Source organism: Lissotriton helveticus, chromosome 10, assembly GCF_964261635.1.
Source record: "Lissotriton helveticus chromosome 10, aLisHel1.1, whole genome shotgun sequence".
NCBI classification, from domain to species: Eukaryota; Metazoa; Chordata; class Amphibia; order Caudata; family Salamandridae; genus Lissotriton; species Lissotriton helveticus.
The window spans coordinates 30,180,430-30,202,291 of NC_136071.1; positions in this window are offsets into that span (position 1 = coordinate 30,180,430).

Below are 21,862 nucleotides of genomic sequence, written 5' to 3' on the forward strand. Positions count from 1 at the left end.
CAACCTCAACATCATCTCCTACGCTGACGACACACAGCTGATCCTTTCCCTCACCAAAGACCCCAACACCGCCAAAACCAATCTTCACGATGCCATGAAAGAAGTAGCCATATGGATGAAAAACAGCCGCCTAAAACTTAACTCAGACAAAACAGAAGTGCTCATCCTAGGATCATCCCCCTCTGCCTGGGACAACTCATGGTGGCCTTCGGATCTAGGCTCCGCACCCATACCCACTGATCACACACGTAACCTAGGCTTCATCCTAGACTCCTCCCTATCGATGACCAGACAAGTCAACGCCTTCTCATCCCCCTGCTTCAACGTAGTTCGTATGCTCAAAAAAATCTTCCATTGGATTCCCACCGATACAAGAAAAACTGTCACCCACGCACTAGTTACGAGTCGACTAGACTACGGAAACACCCTCTACGCCGGAATCACAGCCAAATTACAGAAAAAACTCCAACGCATCCAAAACGCATCGGCAAGACTCATTTTGGACATCCCTCGCCAAGATCACATTACCGGACACCTGAAAAACCTCCACTGGCTTCCCGTCAACACGAGAATAACATTCCGTCTCCTCACCCACGCACACAAGGCCCTCTACAAACTAGGACCCGAATGCCTCAACACTCGACTATCCTTCTACACACCCACCCGCCAACTAAGATCCGCCAATCTAGGCCTCGCCGCAGTCCCGCGTATCCAAAGATCCACCATGGGAGGTAGAACCTTCTCCTACTTGGCAGCCAAGACCTGGAACTCACTCCCCACTCACCTCCGCCTCACACAGAACCACATCTCCTTCAGAAAAGAACTTAAAACCTGGCTATTCGATAAATAAATAACCTCCTCCCCAAGCGCCTTGAGACCCTCTGGGTGAGTAGTGCGCTATACAAATTCCTGAACTTGAACTTGTAGACAGAGGCTTTTATATGTCCTATATCTAACGCCCCGACAAACCTGGGACATGAGTTTCGATACAAAGGGGGTGCCCTGGTCCGTGAGGATCTGTTTGGGAAACCCAACCCGAGGAAAGTATTCTAGGAGCTTATCCGAAATGTTTGTGGTTGTAGGAGCCCGTAATGGAAAAGCCTCCGGGGAGCGGGTACAGTAGTCCACGAGAACGAGGACATACCGATATCCCTTTGTAGAGGTAGTTAGCAGGCCAATAAGGTCCATACCTACTCTCTCAAAGGGCTTCCCAATAATGGGTAATGGCTGTAAAGGGACGCCAGGAGGTTTATAAGGGTTCTTTCTTTGATAGACGGGACACTCCTGACAGTATTTTTTTATTTGTGCATAGATACCCGGCCAGTAGAAGTGCCTCAGGATGTTTTGGGTCGTTTTCTGAGCCCCCATATGTCCAGCTAGAAGGTGGGAGTGTGCATAAAACAATATCTGTTCCCTTAAAAGTATGGGGTACTATCAACTGGGGATCTGCTTTGTCGTCACCTATCCGATACAGGAGCCCATTGATCACCTGGAAGGAAGGCTATTCTACAGTGGGGTTGCCGTCGGAATTACGGGCTTGTTGCCAGGCCGCTGCTAAGTTAGGGTCATTATTCTGTGCCCACCTGAAGTCCCGGTCGTTCTCCCATGATTCTTGTGTAAGTAGGGATTGTTTTATGGGTTTCTTGTTGGCACCCTCCTTGGTTATTTTATCCATGAATAGAGACAGAAACCCAGGGTTGTCTATACCCAATATTAGTTTCTCAGGGAGGTGCGGAAGGAACCCAACCAGGGCTAGGGTGCTAACGTCCCTGGGACAATGGATAGAATCTCAGGCTGTAGGGTATGTTTTAATGTCGCCATGAACACATCGTATGTGGACCTGACCCCCTGGTAGGTACTGTTTGTCCTTGACTAGCTCCTTCCTAATCACAGATTGTCGGCAACCGGAATCAAGCAGGGCAGTGCCCGATTTCCCATTAAGCATTAAACTTACATAAAAGCACGACCCCATTTCTTCAGTATAAATCAAATCTTTCGGGAGGAAACTAACATCCATTGGTTCCTCGGTTTTTCGTCTAGGACAGTCCCGGGCAATATGGCCCCACTCCCCACAGTCAAAACATTGGGGTCCCTTTGATGTTGAGGTTTCTGGTCTTGGCAACTGGACCCTTTCTGGTTCTTTTATGGGTCAGAGGGGTTTCCGAGGAGTAGGGGGGTACGCAAGGGTTTTTCTTGTTCCCAGAAAGATCCACGGGGTTAAGCCCTGGAGAAGGAAGCCGCCATTTCTACCGCTTGTTCCGGTATCAAGTTTGTATGCTGTCTGAGCCAGCGCTGGGTGGGGTATGGAAGTGCCTCTATGAACTGCTCCAAGTATATGGAGTTCATTATTTCTTCCTTGCTTCTGTCCAGGGGCCTCAGCCACTTGTCGGCGGCCATTTTTAACTTAAAGTATAGGGTCTTGGGATTATCCCCAGGACTCCCCCTTTCCTTTCTAAATCGCATGCGGTACGTTTCAGCATCCACCCCGAGGTGATCAAGTATAATTGCCTTGACTTCCTCATAGGGGGTGGCACCCCCCGAATTGGCTATCTCGTAGGCCGGCTAGAGCCTCTCCTGTCAGCAGGGGTGCGAGGAAAAACGGCCATTGGCCACGGGCCACTCTGGATGCGCGGGCGGCTCTTTCAAAGTTTAAGAGGAACGCATCCGGGTCCTCTCCTGTTGTATACTTCTGCAGAGAAACTGTAGGAGCAGAGGAAAAGCTTCTAGCCGATTGGTGTCCGCTGCCACTCTGTCCTGACTTTCTGCAGGACATCCAATTGCCCCGTCATCATTTCTTTTATCATTTCCCGGTCCACTTGGGCAGAGGTGATCTGCCTCTCTACCGCCCACTCAAGCTTTTTCTGGCCCTCTACGATGGGTTGAAGCAGGGCCTCCATTTTTGGCACACAATGGATGATCTAGAGTCTCCGCATTCTCCACCATATGTTATATTGCAGGGACACTCAAGAGGCTGACACTGGAATTGGATGCCTGTAGGGATAAACAGAACAGTCTAGTGAAAATAAGCAGGTTCTCCTCCAAAAAGGCGTCTTCTTCAGGGGGATTCTCTATTTTCTCCTCCTTGGCACTTGGACCCGTCGCGGCCTTCTCCCAGTATTCTCCCGATCTCAGTGCATGGAAGGAAAGAAATGAGGGAAACAATTTTAGGGTGGAGTTTTGTTTTATATGCGTGGGGAATCAGGGAGTGAGGGGAATACGCCCAATATACGTGAGGAAAAGGGTGGGGGTCCCGACACCAAAAGGAGGCAAGGACAGTCGATTCAGGGAATAAGGCTCTATCAGAGGTAGTTGATTAGCCTAACCCAGCCCGAGACCCAGCCCTGCCCAGATCCCGGACCGGCGTGTGCGTCTGGAGGCTGGGAGAGAGAGAGAGAGGCTGTTTGCGGGGGTGAGTGTTTTTTTCTAATGGTGTTGGAGGGCAGTGAATTCCGACACATTGTCAGATTTTAGGATCGCAGGAAAACCCCATGTCGCGGAGATGCCGTCTAATCTCTTGATTACTCTTTCTTGAGTGATAGATGAGAGATCTTCTATCAATGGAAAACAGGAGTTATCATCAACAGTCGCCATCAGGTGATGTCCATTGTCAAGAGGACGAAAGAAGTCAACAGAAATTCTTTCCCATACATGCTTTGACAACACTGACATGTATAAGGTGTGTTGAGTGGTTTTCAATGAAAGGCAGTTGCATAGATGGCAGGCCTTCAATTCTCTTTCAACTCTCTCATCGAGACGTGAAACTCAGTCTCAGAGAGCTTGTTTTCTGGCCACAATTCCACAATGTCCTTCTTGGGTTACTTCAATTATCTATTGTCGCAGACTCTCCAGAGTAACAATTCTTGAACCCCTTAAAATAATGCCTTCTTGAGTAATGTACAGTTCCTCTTTGACATTTGGAAACTTCTGGTACTCACTGTCACTGGAAAGAGGTCCAGAGAGCTGGTGCCAAGCTTGATGTGTAATAATGTTCTTTACTTTTAACATGTCACTATCTTGACTCGTGGCAGTGACGATTTTTTCAAACGAAATGGCAGCTGGTATGCTTGATGTATGGTTCAGCCATCTTGGAAGGGGTGCCAGGGCACTGCAGAGGTTCTCTTAAGAACTAGTCATCAGGGTTTTGATCTTTCCCTGGACAGAGAATGATTGCGTAGTTGCAATCTTGGAATTGTTGACCCCAACGTTCAATGCGAGGAGGCTTCTTTGCCTTTGGATTGCCAAAGATGGTCAACAATGCTTGATGATCTGTCACAAGCATGAAAGGCTTCCCATTTAGGAATACGTGGAAATGTTCACAAGCCCACACCACTGCTAAGCTTTCTATCTCAGGTTGTGAATATGCACATTCAGTGTGGGACAAACTTCTGCTTGCATATGCCAATATATAGGGATTTATTTAAAATACTTAGTTGTACTGCTTATAGTATATCTTTTTAAGTGCAAGAGTTGTTAACAAACTCACCAATGAACTTTAATTCAACTACATTATATCAAGGAGATATTTTTTGTTCCTTACAGAAACATCAAATCAACCACATAACAATAAATGTCAAAAACACGGGTGTATATAGAAAAAATTGTATACTCCTTCAATGTCACTATTGTAAACACTTCTTCTCGTTGTATATTATTTTCTGGAAGAAAGTGTGAGTGTTGACGTTTCGGTCTCTATGCATTAGTGCATGAGACCATCTTCAGGACTATCATAAATATAACAGTTGACCCCTGGGCAAAATTTCCCGAGACTCGAAAGTTCTCGAGTGTGATTTATAAGCATAAGTCCAATCGATTGTGGTCCTGTGACTCTATTACTATTATATTTTGAATTAGTAATTGTCACAAGATACGTGCAATTCGATTCTAACGCTTTACGGACGGTGTAATTCAATTACCAATCCTCAGTATCTGATACTATTCCGACAATAGATTGCTGAACTTGTGCTGCTGTTCATGTCTTGACAGATTTATCTCACCGAATTTATAAGTTCGAAGTGAGGCTATGGCATTTCCAGTAGGAAACATCCTAGTAATGCACCAACTTGAGGCCCCCTATCCTCCATGGGATAACATTGGGCCTCAACACTCTGCACCCGGCCGCCCTAGTGCAGCTGAGGTTGCAAGAACTGTCATGGTGATTGCCTTTGCCTTTATACTGTGTTAAGTTAGCATGAGCTTGTTAGAAGTTTAAACGCCATTTTCTCCTTTCTGTTGCTTTTGCACACGGCACATGATATTATAAATGTTTAGAGTTTAACAGAATATTTTGCTTCACACAAGAATAATATGTTTTTCCTATAGTATCAGTTTGGCTTGGTAAGCTACGTCTGAACAGTGAGTGCCGAGGCCCTCAAGGTTACTTTAACACAGTAGTTGTTATTCGGTCTGATCAGCGCACGTCCTAGACTTAACACATATGCAGCTGTGGGTGCCTCGAGTTTTCAGCGCGTTTAATATTGCACTGCGCAGAGCATGTAGACACAGTTTGACGAACCTTCGCATGCAGAGAGCTGGTGTAGAATATGATGTGATCTCATTCTACTAGAACCTAAGGTATGGGGCCGCCCTTGTAAACCCAAGAGACCTTCTATAGATATAATATAATATACTACCAGGGGAGGGTAAGATTTACTTGCTAATTAGCAGTCTTCCCTTGAGCATTTTAACATGCTTTCTCCCTTTGTATTTTATGGAATTGTAGCTATGCTGATAACCTTGTTTCTTACAATATGTTTGCTTGTATTAGCTAAGATACTGTACTTGAGAACACAGCAGTAGAAATAAATATTTCAAACTTGCACGTGTACTCATTCACTACTTGTTTTGGACTGATCAGTGAGCATATCGAAAGTGTGTTTATGTGTTCCACGTTTCCTGAGGTGTACTAAGTCATGTTCTGGGTTGTCTAATTATTTGGGATTTGCAAGAACCAATAAGACACTGATTGCTAGTCTGGCAGGGGATTTTGGGTACTAAGGTGAGTTTTTAGCACACCCTAACTCACCAAGGTTCCAAGTGTTTGCGCACAGTTCTGCATAGAAGCAGAATCCCTGCGACATGGCGCCCTAACAATGGTGGTCTTATTATATGACACTTGAGTAATACTTCTATCAGTCCTTAACCCCTTCACTATTGTTTCCGGATAATAGTAGTGTCAGTCAAACCTACCTATAGTTACATAGGTCTTTCAAACTTGAATCTTTTCAAACGGTTTTCCTTTTGAATTACCACCCAGTTGAGCTACATAGTTTTTGTTGTACCACTTTCTTCCTGTGTCGCTATGGCTGGCGTTGATATACTGCAACATAGTCGAATTACGGTTCGCAATCATCTGCAGACTTTTGGCGTCGGGTTGGAGGGCATGGCAATTATTTTGGTAGTGAGCACGGAAGCGGCTTTCCCATATGAAATTTTCTATTCGTGGGTGACCTTCCTTGCTGTGAATGCAAATACTGGAGTGTTTGACACTTATACTGCTATTGTCGTGCCACAGGAGTATGTTCCCTATAGGACACAGGAAGTTCCGATTGACGCTTGGCAGCACCGAGTTTGGTTTAATAGCGCCCTACCCCACTCCTTATTAGGCTCCAGGTCAGGTCCTTTGTCCATTCCAGGCGCTAATTGGCCTGTTTTGGCTGGATTTACGCTGCATCCTCGACATGGCGCTGTCCCCGTTGCAGAGTTGCGAATGTTACATACAGTCGCAATTAGTGTAATTCGGTCGTTAGTACAGTACATTTCCCGCAATCTTAGGGGCGGGGCCCGGGTGCTGCTGCGCTTCCAGCCGGACTGAGCAGTATGAAGCTTAGTCCTGTTATGGTTAATGCTGTGATGGGCAGGCGCCCCAAGATAGGGATCAATTTCCTTTCTGGCTTGCCGAGAAATTTTACCAGCTGGAAGCAGTATTTCCTAACAGGTCTCCTGTAGAAAAACACAGGATTCTAACAGTTAGTTTGCCTAAGGACTTGACCCCAGAAGATGGTGACTGTGAGACTTGGGGCAAAATCTTTGCGGCAGTTTATGCGAGGTGCTTTGGCACCCCATCGATGACTGTCCTGCCAACGGTCATTAAACGTGTTCAGGATGAGCACGGATCTGAGGCAGTGGTTGAATTGGGAATGCGACTTTGTGGAAGTTTTGACGTAGTTGCCGATCTCGTACTTGCGAATGTCAAGGGAGATGTGGTTACCTTTCAAGTGTCTAATGCTTTGCAAGCCGTTCCCGATGCCGACAAACCCCACCAGTTCCCTAGAATTATTACGGCGGCTTATAAGACCGTGGGCCGTAATAGTTTGGGGCTCAAGCCCTTCTCTACAAAAGAGAAGAAGCAACCACAAGGTCAAAAGTCGGAGACTGACGACCAGCCTAAGGCTAAGAAACAGAATTGGCCAAAAAAGAAAGGTCAGGGTAAACAACAGCAGAAACAGGAGTCCCGTCCCCCGTCACCGATGCCTGCATCTACTGAACGCGTATATGATTTGCGCGACCGCACTACGATTAAGTCGCCTGATAGGTTTCAGGTTCCTGATCAACGCTCTCCTCGTTCTTTACAGGACACATCGGCCTCATCGACCGGTGGTGAAGGTGGCGGCAGAGGCCGGGGTGGCCAACAGACTCGCGACCAGCCCCGCCCGAAAGACGGCAAAGGCAAACAGGACGATTCGACACCGAAAAGACCCCAGTTTCACAAGAAGAAGGTTGCCGCTTTAACAGCGAGATATGCCACAGATAGTGAGAACGCAGCTTTGGAATCTGACATGGGCTGTGACCCTGCTGGACAGCGCGGCGGAGATTACCATTGTGTGAGAGGCCCTGCGTCCACTACTGAAGGTGACAGCGACTGACCGTTATGTTGTTGTAGAGACAGCTGATACCAGAGTAGCTCCCCCTGATAGACTTTATGAAATTGTTCTTTTAATTGAAGGTGACATACAACGTACCATAAAAGGAGTATTATGGGAAAATCTTACGACTACCTATGATATTTTGTTAGCGGAGGCTGACTGGCCCCCACCTTTTGTTCTCGCAGCTCCGAGAGGGGAGGAGGTAATGCTCCCTAGTTTCGCGCACACAGTCTCGAAGGAGCATGCGCAGAATTTTGCAGAAGAGTGGGCGAAGTACCTTGTGCCTGCTTTGTACCGTACACACTGTGGTTGGGACAAATTTTCCCCACACCGCGAGATTCCTTTGCGGTCTATGCCACAGCCTCAACCCCAATATCCCATTCGACATGAAGCTAAGGCTTCCGTGGCGGAAAACCTTGTACAATTGGAATATATAGGTGTAATGAAACTTGTGTGTCACCGATGAATAACGCTCTTTTTACTGTGACCAAGCCTGACGGATCGTACCGTTTGGTATTGGATTACCGGCATTTGAACTCGCATTGCCGTACCTGTGCAGTACAGAATACCCACAGCTCTGCTTTAGTGGATAGTCTTGAGCGTAAACGGTTTAAAACCACGCTTGACATTTCCAAAGTTTTTTTTGCCCACCATTTGGATGGCCTAATCTCCCAATAGACCAGTTTTACAAACGGCGGCAAACAGCGTCAGTTTAAACGCCTCCAAATGGGCTATAAGAATAGTCCAAGCGTGTTTGCAGCCCGCATTGTCTATCTCTTAGAGAGGGTAGACCCGGATGCGTGTTCGTATGTGGATGACATTTATCTCACAGACAACGAATTGTGGGCGCATCTGTGTCGCGTTGACCGCATAATTTGTTGCTTTGCGGACTTCGGTTACAAATTTTATTTTGCTAAATCCCACATTGCAGAGTTTACAGTGTTGTTTCTGGGCTATGAGCTCAAAAATGAAGGTCGAGGGTTGGCCCCTCACTTCTTGGAGAAATACGCACAACTGCACACTCCTACAACCCTGAAAAAACTACAATCTTCGCTGGGTTTCTTAAATTTCGGGCGTACTTACATTCCCGAATATGCCCAGCGTATCAAGCCATTGTATGCTTTGATACAACCAACTTTTACCAAATGTTGCTGGCTGCCAGAACATTCAGCTATTTTGCAATCTTTGCAGGCTGACCTTTTAGAATATAAATTCTTACTGATTCGTGATAACCACACCAACCTGGTGATAAGAATAATCCCTGGGGCGGTGGGTTTTACTTACCTGACTTTTAACGAAGGAGACACAGTACCTATTGCTTACAAATCACACTTGTACACTTCGGCTGAAATGCGGTTTTCCTCTGTGGAGAAAATTTTGACAGCAGTGCAGATGGCGATTCTGAAAGAACGTGCACTGTCACAGGGAAAACGCATGTTGGTTGTAACCCCGTATCCTGCACTAGAGGCAGTGACAAGAGCCAGTGTACCAAATTCTAAAGCTTTGCACCCTCGGTGGATCCAGTGGGCAGCGTCTTTGACGTCTTCGGATGTCACGTTTGTCTTTGACGCTTCCTTGCAGTCACAGGAGTTTTTGCAGTATGAATTTGTTCCTCCTGCGCCATTGACTATGTGGCCTTTGGAGGATTTGCACTGTATCATTTACACTGATGGGTCGGCGCAGGTTGCGCATGGGTCTAAACACGCATACGTTTCCGCTTGCGCTATTGTGGTGGGTACCATAGTGAATGATGAATTCAAGTCCGAAGTCGTGCACACACAGACTTTAGGGGACTGTACCGCACAATTGGCAGAGCTCCGTGCTCTGATGCTTGCGTAAGAGTACGCAGATCCTGGTGTGACGACTCTTATTGTGAGTGATTCTTACTACTGTGTCCAGTCTTACAATGAGAACAAAGTGCCATGGCATTACATGAATACCTCGTCCTTATTTGCACCATTTAATTTGACTGACAGGCAGCGTTTAATGTCAATGAAAGATGCCACTTTTTCCATGTTACACATTGAACGGTTGGAACCTTTACCATTTTCTGTGGCAGAAGCCAATGCAGCAACATGGCTTATCCATGGGTTAATTTCTCTACCGTTTTCCCTGTTCCGGTTTGAAAATTGCATGAAATACTATGCCATTGGTAGATATGAGCCTCTAGGCACTGCTTATCTCCATGAATCTTGGTCGCTTCAGTTTACTTATAGATGCCTTCGGGAGGGTAAAGAGGTTTTCTTGAATGGTGAGGAATGCACTGACACTCCGGATCATTCATTAATGTGCAGACACATTCAGTTGCATGGCTCCTGTAATCAAGATGAGCCGAATTTAGCGTGTGTTTTGAAAGGTACACCTGTTCCCGCTATCGTGCCCACGTTTACTTTACTGGCAAACGGGAGTTATTTACTTTTAAATAATGAAGATTGTTGTGGGTTAGTAGCCGGAATTAGTTATGTAGTTACAGTCAGTGAGCGTGTAGTTTGCTGTAAGAATGTAATGTATCCACCCCGCGTGGGAAACTGGATGTTTCCATCTGGCCCACGATCCCGATCTTGAAAGCAGAGTTCAATAAGATGAGTCGCATAGGAGCTCTACTGTCCCAGAAAGAAGTTGCCCTCACATCTGCTCATGAGACATTCGTCCTTCACGTGGCAAACACCCACACAGAGGTGCATGCTCTATTAAATACTGATTTGCCCTTGCATTTCGGTGAATTGGTTCACAAAATCTTTAACGCATCCTCCACCACGGGCCTGGCACACTTTTTTAAAGTAATAAGTGGGGGCTTTGTAATTTCCTTTCAAGCTATTTTTGGCGTCATCCCTGCTCTTTTTTATTCCATTTTTTTCCAGCCTGTTTGGTGGATTTCCCTTAATGCTAGCCCTGGTCGCAGGCGTCTTGCTTCTACTTTGTTTATTAAAAAATGGATGCCCCTCCTGTGCAACACGGAGAGGTGTCGCGGCTGACGATGCTTCGTAATAAGATGCTTGAGTATTATGGAATGCTGCCTCTAGCTACATTGAGTGCGGCTTATGGATTATCCTTTTGATTTTCCTACTTCACATGTGTCCAGCCGGGTTTTCATTGCCTGAGTTGCGATTTCGCCTGGGCCCTGGATTTGTGTCTCTGCAATTTGGTGTCTCCCGATGTGGATTATAATCAGTTTATGAGTCCCTTAGTTGCTCATGACCTGCTTTGTTCTGGCGGAGGGATTATGGCCTTTGCAGCGATGCATGGAGTCCTGGGTCGTTGGAATGTGTTCGCAGCACCGCAAGATTTCTTGGCACACAGCTTTATTGAAGCCCCACCGAGTTGTCCTCTGATGGTGCTAGAGGCTCAGGTGAATGAGGAACATGTATGTTCTTTCCCTTTGTTGAATTGGATAGCTGAAATATTCTCGGATGAGAACAGTGACTTCCTGTTGGAGGCTGTTGCTGCATATTTCGCTTATTCTGTGATGGACTTAGATGTATCATCACTTATCTCTCTTCCATGACCGAGTTCGCAAGTTGGACATCGGATGTTTTTTGATATGAAGTTATTTTTTTCGAGAATCATGATTTTTTTCTTCTGCCCAGGCCTATTGGCTTTACAAAATAAATGCTCGAATTTTGAAAATGTTCTTGGTTTTTCTGAACTGTTTTTCTCAGCAGTGCAAATTTCGGACTGATTCTGACTGTCGTTCCTGAACTCTACTTTCTGAAATTTGCCCCATATCTTATCTTATCTTATCCGTGCTTGGATCAAGGGAGGGTGTCATGGTGATTGCCTTTGCCTTTATACTGTGTTAAGTTAGCATGAGCTTGTTAGAAGTTTAAACGCCATTTTCTCCTTTCTGTTGCTTTTGCACACGGCACATGATATTATAAATGTTTAGAGTTTAGCAGAATATTTTGCTTCACACGAGAATAATATGTTTTTCCTATAGTATCAGTCTGGCTTGGTAAGCTATGTCTGAACAGTGAGTGCAGAGACCCTCAAGGTTACTTCAACACAGTAGTTGTTATTCGGTCTGATTAGCGCACGTCCTAGACATAACACATATGCAGCTGTGGGTGCCTCGAGTTTTCAGCGTGTTTAATATTGCACTGCGCAGAGCATGTAGGCACAGTTTGATGAACCTTCGCATGCAGAGAGCTGGTGTAGAATATGATGTGATCTCATTCTACTAGAACCTAAGGTATGGGGCCGCCCTTGTAAACCCAAGAGACCTTCTATAGATATGATATAATATAATATACTACCAAGGGAGGGTAAGATTTAGTTGCTATTTAGCAGTCTTCCCTTCAGCATTTTAACATGCTTTCTCCCTTTGTATTTTATGGAATTTTAGCTATGCTGATAACCTTGTTTATTGTAATATGTTTGCTTGTATTAGCTAAGATACTGTACTTGAGAACACAGCAGTAGAAATAAATATTTCAAACTTGCACGTGTCCTCATTCACTACTTGTTTTGGACTGATCAGTGAGCATAACGAAAGAGTGTTTATGTGTTCCACGTTTCCTGAGGTGTACTAAGTTCATATTCTGGGTTGTCTAATTATTTGGGATTTGCAAGAACCAATAAGACACTGATTGCTAGTCTGGCAGGGGATTTTGGGTACTAAGGAGAGTTTTTGGCACACCCTAACTCACCAAGGTTCCAAGTCTTTGCGCACAGTTCTGCGTAGAAGCAGAATCCCTGAGACAGAACAGTGCATCACTGACCCTGGGGGACCCCTGAGTCTAACCCCAGAACCTTAACTCCCACAGTCGATTGCATACATGTGAACCGTTAACTTGTTTTTCCTCCATAGGATAACATTGACAATTTTCTTCCAAAAAGTTTCTAAGTGTGGAGTTTTGAAACCTAAAAATATTCTTTAAAAATCGCACAAATAACCAAAACGTATTTACCTACCTGTTTACAGGAAATGTCCCAGTGCTGAATCAAGGTATCCAGCACTCAGTAATAAAAGTAACGTACAAAGTAACTTACCTGTAATTTACTGTAAAAGCCTATTCATTTCAATGCATTGTTTTTCTTCCATTAAACGACCAAGGGGTCTATTCCAATAGCGGGCGGATTGCCACTGCCCGTATGGTGGTGGCGATCCGCCCATCACTACCCACCGCCCGCCTCCCATTAACCTCCGCCATATTACGATGGCTGGGGTGACCCCAGCGGACGGAAAGATCGTCCGCATGTTTTCCGCCCGGAAAAAGGGGCTGAATATGGTGGCAGTGTCTGCACGGTGCCTGTCACGTTGTGCATGCAAATTCACAATATGCCTTTTTTACATTGCAGCAGGTGCTGCTGAAAGCACCGACCGCCGCAATGTAAAAAATGCTGGATGTGCCTGCCAGTGTGGCGGGTGCATCCTAATATGCATCACGGGACCGCCGCACATATGGCGGGTGGTCCCATTTGCCGTTACGGTGGTGGGCGGACTTTGTCCGCCCACCATCGTAATAGAACCCTATGTGTGGCGTTTTGAAATCTAAACATATTCTTTAAAAATCATGCAAATAACCAAAACGTAATTATTTAGCTGTTTCCAGGAAATGTCCCAGTGCTGAATCTAGGTATCCAGCTCTGAGTTAGAAAAGTAACGTAAAAAGTAAATTACCTGTAATTTACTGAAAAAGCTTATTCATTTCAATGTACTGTGTTTGCTAAGTGTTGCATACTACTGCTCCCCTGTAAATCAAACAAAGTACAATTTCTATTGCATTTTCAAACTGTTCTATATCCAGTAACTTATTACTGAAAAGTATTTAATGCTTACCTGTGCCAGGCTTGCTTGGTTCTAAAAATAAAACAACAGTATATATTTTTATACAAATACAATTGGTCCGAGTTCAGTTATTGAGTGTGTGAATTCATTTGCTGACTGAGTGTGCCCATCAAATGCTTAACACTGTCCTCTTTTACTGCCTTACTGCTCGACCAAGCTACCACAATTAGAGAGTAAGGTTCTTTCTAACTTTAACCTCTGCCTACCTCTGGGGTCACTTGGACGCTATACACACTATACCTCTGATGGAGCAGATTTCATCTGCAGTCAGGCATTGTTTTATTTTTGTGCTACAGACAGGCTGCATTTAAATTGCCACGCACATTTTGGTGCAAGTTAAAAACATGGCACATGAAAAACATGAAAGTGAGGCCTATTCACTTCAGTCTGAAAATGCTTTTGCTGAATTAACATGTGTTTTTTTGCAAAGTAGAGAAAAAGTGCCCTTTTTACCTTTGAAGATTCATTGAATGTGTTTCTCTCTTCCCAGCTCATCCCATGCAATCTAAAATCAATTATTCCTGTCTTAATAGACTTTGACTTGTTGCATATTTTGATAAACATTTTCAGTTAATAACACCTCTTTTTATAATGTGTGTGTGAATTAATAATGCACGTGTGAAACATAATGGACTGATTTACATGAAATTAATATTATCTTTGTGTTTGTTTTATTTTTGGGGCCTACACAAAACATGGCTGCCTGTGAATCCATCAAGGCTATGACTTGCAATTTAATGAGAAGGGAGCATGCGCAGACTGTGGCAGCTTTCCTCATGACAAAAAGTCAAGGACAACCTGAACTCTACATTTTTGTAATTGTGCCAATATACCAGTTAGTTAAAAGTATCCGTTCTGACTACACTGTGGAAGGAAGGATGAATTAGAATGAAACATTTTTCCTAGTAAATGTTGCAAATGTTTATAAATGTAGTTATGCATGTATGCTTCTTTTGTTAACACCGGTGAAGTCAGGTTTTTAGAATGAGTCAGGGTATTGTGAACTCATGCCTTTATGACTGACCAATCACGTAAGGTTCTCCTGAAATATGCTACATCTTTGTGTACTCTGCCAATAATTTGGGTATAAATACTGTCCTCTCTGGATGGGGGCTGCCTACTTTTTTCTCAGCTCAGCTGGCTTCTATGGGTTAGGTACGAGAAACGTCTCGGGAGATTGCTGAAGGGCAGGTTTGCGTCCGAGGAGATTCAGGGGGAGGTTTCTTGCTTCCACGTCATTTCTTGGCACTTCAGGCCACATTCCTTTGAGGTCTCGTGAAGGAGGGGCTGCTTTCCTCTTTAGACACAGAGATGCACATGAGCAGCAAACAGATAGAAAGGCTCTTTAGATTTAGGTGCTAAACTTTAAGTTTATGCTTTGACTAATTAATTAGGTCTAAAAAGATTTATTTGACTTATGCATTTATTTCTCTTTATGGGAGGTTTTTTGCCAACTATTTAATTATTGATTAGCCTTGCAAGACTATTTTTCTTAGAAACTCTTTAAGAATTGTGACTGAAATTTTGCGCCACATTTTCCTAACCACTTGTAATGCTTATATGCAGACTGTAATATGTTCTGTATTATTGATATTTTTCCTGTTTTCCAAATTCTGTAACCTGATTGATATTTTACTAATGAATAAAGGGTCAGAGAAAAATTAACTTTTTGACTAGAAAATAAAACCCTTTAAAATACTCAACAACTCTCTTTATTGGCTTGAATAATAATTGTATTTTTACTGTTCATGTTTATTTAAAGTCTCCTGAAGGTAATACATGGTGTGAAGGGCCCAACACTTTTTGGGCGGTAAATTAGAGGTAGCATGAGGGTTTTGCATTGAGAAACTACCAGAAGAAATTACCGTCTCCATCACCTCCTTTTGGTGTAGTATATATAGAGCCAGTTTCTTACAGAAGGTTTCCAAAATAATAATTCCCGCAATGCAGGCACCCTTGCACCATGATGAAAAGGTGCCTGCATTGACGCAGAGCAGCCCATTGTGCGCCGGCACAGGGGAAAAAGACAGGAATTTGCCATATCAAATAGATACGGTGCATTCCTGCCCTTTTATTTTGTCATAAGGCAGCACAGCAGCAAGACCTGCTGAGCTGCCCTGCAGCAAAAAAACACAAATGAGGCCCTCTGTGCAAAGAAAAATGGTTGCAGTGCTTGACAACTATTGTTGCATTGAAGATTTCTCAAACACTGCAAATTCTGGTGATCAGTTTGAATTGCAAATGGCTTTCCAAAGCTCATCAAAAGACATTTTATTCAGTACACACCATCTTCCTGGCTAAGATCTCTCCTTCGAGACCTGAGTGATCCCTTTCTGATGCTGATTGCACACGAGACAGATAAAAAAATAGGATGTCCTTGTCCGTCATCTTCCTGATAATAAATGTATTTAAAGGGTCAAGATTACACAATATTGTTCTTGCACAAACATCTGATTTACTGTACTGAAAACTCTTTCAGATTGATCGTCCCAGCAAAAGCTCTTTTTCACATTTCCCTGTTAGGATTTGAGTAATTTTACCAGTTATCTCTGCAAAATTATTATTAAATTGTTGATGAATATTTGGAAATCTAAGGAAACTTCAAGTCTCTTTAACACTAGTAGGCGAAGGCCAATCCAGAAAAGCTGGCACCATCTTCGGATTTCTAGAAAGATCAGATGAATCAATCTAAATCCAAGATATTCAATTTCTTCTTTCATAAACTCACATTTCTCAGCTTTATTGGACAAATGAGGTTGGTGGTTCTAGAAAACCCCAAAGTATCATACAAATAGAGAGAGACAAACAGCTTAAAGACACCAGAGAGGGAGGAGCCGCGCGCGCGCCCAAGATGTCCGCGTAGGTGCGCAGCTCCGCCGGACCCGCCGCCAATCCTGACATCCTGACCCATATCCTGCTGCGCTGACCCTGCCGCTGGTCTGCGGAAGGTTAGCGGCGCTAGCTGATGTGACTCCGGCCCCGCTGCGAGGTCGGGGCCCGGAGTTGTACGCTGCAACAGTTTGGGCCTGTTGGTCCGGCTGAGCCGGGGGCTCGATTGCTAGAAGAGGCCGGCTGCCAATTGATTAACACCCGGGGCCGGGACCAGAAGTCACTGGAGACTTGCAGTGTGAGAGCGGACCAATGCGAGGGTCCCCCCTGCCTAGAGCGTCAGCGATAATCCCCCGGAAGACGCTCCGCTGGCGGAGGACAACAAGTATACGACCCCGGGGGTGGCCGGCAATATTTGATGTGCGGACAGCACTGGCTGGGGTAACAGAACTGTTCAGGGGTCTGCTTGCACAGTCGTTTAACGGCCGGCAGAATCCCTACCAGTTTCTTGAGTCCTCCTCAGTTCTACTTTTAGATAGTTGGTTGGTTAGAGCAGGGGGCGACAGGCACACTGCAAGTTGGGGTTAGGCGGAAGTTATGAGCAGGGGTGCCACGTGGGGGTAGGGGGGTTAGGAAAGTTGTTTGATAGTTGTTATTTTCTTTTTTCCTTTTCTTTAACATCAGGAGACAGAGCTATGATTGTATTGCATCCATACCGCATCAATGCCTTGTGTTAGAAAGGAATCAGGTATTTCTGTGCTTAATTGGAATGTGTACGGTTTGGGTGATAAAGCTTCAAAGAGGAATGGTGAACCAGATGATTAGGCGTCACTCCCCAGATGTTGCATTACTCCAGGAGACTCACCTTATCGGTAGCCGATGTATGGCCCTGCATATGGGGGGTTATAAATTGGTCGCACATGCTGGGTTCACCATGGGATCTAGGGGAGTTGGCATCTTGGTTAGGAACTCCTTCCCCCTTAATATTCAGGCCACATGGACTGATCAGCAAGGCCGCTATATTGGGATATCGGGGCAGTGGGAAGGAGCAGTAATCACCTTTATGTCTGTTTATGTTCCACCTGGTCTTCAGGCGGACACCTTCCGTGACCTGGGCATGATTTTCTCACCTTGCCGCTAGGGCTTCTTGTGATGGGGGGGGAGTTCAATGCAGTGGTGGATGGGGAGTTTGATAGACACCCCGCCCGAATGCTGAGGCCGGCGCATAGATGGCTCTCCAATTTTCTGGAGACGACGGGGCTTGTGGACGGCTGGAGGATAAATAACCCGAGTGGAGTGCTCTACACCCATGTGTCCGCGGCGCACCATAGCCTGTCTAGAATAGACTATATACTGTTGCCGGCGGCACAGGCCATCAATCAATCAATCAATCAGGGGTTTGTTAAAGCGCGACTACTCACCCGTAAGGGTCTCAAGGCGCTAGGGGTGGGGGGGGTGCAGGTTCCATTCCATCAAGGAGCGGGTCTGTCGAAGAGCCAGGTTTTGAGGTTTCTTGCGAAGATGGGGAGCGATGTTGTCTGTCTGAGGTGGAGCGGAATGCGTTCCATGCTTTGGCCGCGAGGAAGGACAAGGAGCGGCCTCCCGATCTGGTCTTTCTGGTGCGGGGGACCACGGCGTAGGAGAGCTGGGCTAGGGTCCTTTGGAGTGCGTGGAATTTTAGTCGGCTGTTCAGGTATGCTAGTCCGGTGTCGTGGAGGGCCTTGTGAGTGTGGGTGAGCATCTTAAAGGTGAATCTCGCCTCGACGGGGAGCCAGTGGAGTGTGCACAGGTGCTGGGAGATGTGGCAGTGTTCTGGCAGGTTGAGGACCAGTCTTGTGGCGGCGTTCTGGATGTTCTGTAGCTTGCGGATGAGGTTTTTGTTTATTCCGGCATAGAGTGCGTTGCCGTAGTCGAGTCTGCTGGTGACCAGGGCGTGAGTGGCTGTCTTTCGGTGTTCGAGGGGGATCCATTTGAAGGTCTTACGAAGGAGGCGGAGGGTGTGGAAGCAGGAAGATGAGACAGAGTTGATCTGGCAGTCCATTTTGAGCTCGGAGTCCAGGATGATTCCCAGGTTGCGTGCGTGGTCTGTGGGGGTTGGCGGGTTTCCGAGGGCGGTGGGCCACCAGGTGTCGCTCCAGGCGTTGGGGTTTGGGCCCATGATGAGTACTTCTGTTTTGTTGGTGTTTAGTTGAAGGCAGCTGTTTTTCATCCATTTGGCGACGGCTTCCATGCCTTCTCGAAAGTTGCGTCTGGCGGTGTTGGGCTCGCTGGATAGGGAGAGGATGAGCTGGGTGTCGTCTGCGTATGACACGATGTTGAGTCTGTAGGTTCTGACGATGGGGGCAAGTGGAGCTATGTAGACGTTGAAGAGCGTCGGGCTGAGGGAGGAGCCCTGGGGGACTCCGCAGGTGGTAGGTGTGGGGTCCAAGAGGAAAGGGGGGAGTCTGACCCGCTGCGTCCTGCCGGAGAGGAAGGAGCAGATCCAGTCGAGGGCCTTGTCCTGGATTCCTGCGTCGTAGAGTCTGCGTATTAGGGTGCGGTGGGAGACTGTGTCGAACGCCACTGATAGGTCGAGGAGGATGAGGTCTACTGTTTCTCCTTTGTCCAGTAGGGTGCGGATGTCGTCTGTTGCGGCGAGGAGGGCGGTTTCCGTACTGTGGTTTTTTCTGAAGCCGGATTGGGAGGAGTCGCGGATGTTGTGTTCTTCAATGAATGTGGCGAGTTGGCTGTTGATGGCTTTCTCGATGACTTTCGCTGGGAACGGGAGCAGGGAGATGGGTCTGTAGTTTTTGAGGTCGGTGAGGTCCGCTGAGGGTTTCTTTAGGAGGGGGTTCACCTCGGCGTGTTTCCAGTCGTCGGGGAACGAGGCGGTCGCCAGGGAGCGGTTGATGGTGTGGCAGAGCATGGGTGCGATGGTGTCGGCGGCTCTGTTGAAGATGTGGTGGGGGCAGGGGTCCGTGGGGGCCCCTGAGTGGATTGACTTCATTGTGTTCAGTGTGTCTTCGGTGGTGAGGGCTGTCCAGTCATCAATCGCTGGTTTCCGGGTGTCGGGGGTGGTTGGTGAGGGTTCAGTGTGTTGGTTGTCTTCGTCAAAGTTGTCGTAGATGCTCTTGATTTTGTGGTGGAAAAAGGTGCTGAGTTTGTCGCATATGTCTTGCGAGGGAGGGATGTCGGTAGACTCGCTGGTGGGTTGGGCGAACTCCTTGATGACGCTGAAGAGTTCCTTGCTGTTGTGTGCGTAGGTGGAGATTCTGTCTTCAATCGCTTTTTTCCTCGTTTCTCTGATGAGTTGATGGTGGGCGTTGGTGGCGGCTCTGAAGTTTTTGTGGGCTTCTGTGGATTTGGTGTTTCTCCAGGCCTTTTGGAGGCGGCGGCATGTGCGCCTGGATTCTCGAAGTTCGGTGGTAAACCATCTGGCTTTCTTGGCACGGGTATTGTTGTTTTTCTTGAGGGGGGCTATGGTGTTGGTGCTGTCCGAGATCCATCTATGCAGGGTTCGGGCTGCGGTGTTGAGGTTGTCGTTTTCCGCGATGGTTGGGGTGGAGTTGTTGAGTGAGGAGGTAAGCTGGTCGTCGGTGATTTTGGTCCAGTTTCTTTGTGGAAGCAGGTGCTGGTGTCTGTGGATGGTGGGTGTTCTGAAGGTGAAGTGGACGCAACGATGGTCGGTCCATGGGAGTTCGGTGGTGTGGCTGAAGGTGATGGAGTTTCCTGTAGTGAAGAGAGGGTCGAGGGTGTGTCCTGCTGAGTGCGTGGGCTCGGTCACGATCTGGCGGAGTCCAATGTTGTGGAGGTTGTCCAGGAGGCATGTGGTGTTGGGGTCCAGTTGATTGTCGAGGTGGAAGTTGAGGTCTCCCAGCAGGGTGTAGTTGGTGGATGGGATGGCCTGCGGGGAGATAATGTCCGTGATGGAGTTGGCGAAGGGTCCGCGGGGTCCAGGGGCTCGGTAGATGAGGGTTCCTTGGAGGGCCGCGGTGGGGCTGGTCAGTATCTTGAAGTGAAGGTGTTCCATCAGTTCTGTGGACTCGTCAGGGAGTGTGCTCAGGCGGAGGCTGGATTTGTGGATGATGGCGATTCCTCCTCCTGGGTGGGTGGGGCGGTCCTTCCTGGAGATCTTGTATCCTTGGGGGATGGCGATGGCGATGTCCGGTCCCGAGGTGGTGTTGGTCCAGGTTTCGGTGAAGAATGCTACGTCCGGGATGGTGCTGTCGAGGAGGTCCCAGATTTCTGTGGCATGTTTGTGGAGGGATCGGACGTTGAGGAGGATGCATTGCAGGGTCTTCGGTTCGGTTGTGTTCTAGTGGGCGGGTTGTGCTGGATCCGTGTTCTTGGCGATGCTGCAGGTGTGCCGGCAGCGGTGACAGCTGAAGGGTCCATGGGTGTCGGCTGGTGATGCTAGCTTGCAGTTGTTGTTGCAGCCTGGGTTGAGTACTTGGAGTGCTGCTGGGTCGTAGCGTTGGCGGGGCGAAGGTCCAGGGTTCCTGGTGCTGCTCGCAGACAGGTCGCAGACGGGCGCAGACTTTGACGCTCCTTCGGTGCACCAGCGGCGCGCCCGAAGCCCGCGGCTGTGCAGTGGCCGCCATTAAGTAGGGGTCGGGGAGGGCTGGACAGCTGGGAGGCGGGAGCGGGGAGGGGAGCTGGATTGGGCCGGTTGCGCTGGAGGGGAGGGGCCGCGGGGGCAGCAGCGGCGGGGAAAGGTAAAGGGTGGAGAGAAGGGATAAAGAAAAAAGGGAAAATAAGCAGAAATAAGGCACAAAAGAGTAGAGATGCAGAAAGGTGCAGAAAGGTGAAAGATAGAAATGGTAGAAAAAGGAGTGAAGGAGCAGAGTGAGAGAAAGGAGACAGAGGTCCACTGGATCACCAGGGATGAGGCGCAGGGAAACCTGTGGGTGGAGGAGGGCCTCGATCACCAACACTCAAGAGTGCAGGGGCAGGGGCACCTCACTTAATGGTGGAGCTGCGAGGGTGGGAGAGCAGTTTCACTGACAATGAGTCAGTGGTCAGTGGCCATCACGATACATGAGGTGCGCCACTTGGGAAGAGGAATTTCCGATCACTCCCCAATTTGGCTCCAGGTGGAGACTGACCTTGCTGATGTAGGGAGAGTAGCCCCAATTAATGCTTGGCAGCTGAAGGATCCGTCCACCAAGAAAGAGGTCTCCAAGATTACGGGAAGATACTTCCAAGAGAAAACTGGCATGGTGGACTCGGCGCAGACCCTGTGGGAGGCATTTAAAACAGTTATACGTGGGGAGGTAGTGTCCTTGATCGCCGGGAAAAAGAAGAAACGAAACACAGACCTAGATAAAGTAGAAGCAGAGGTGATGAGGTTGGTGGCGGAGGTGTCGCGAACAGCGGCCCCAGAAGATATGCACCGACTAAAGTT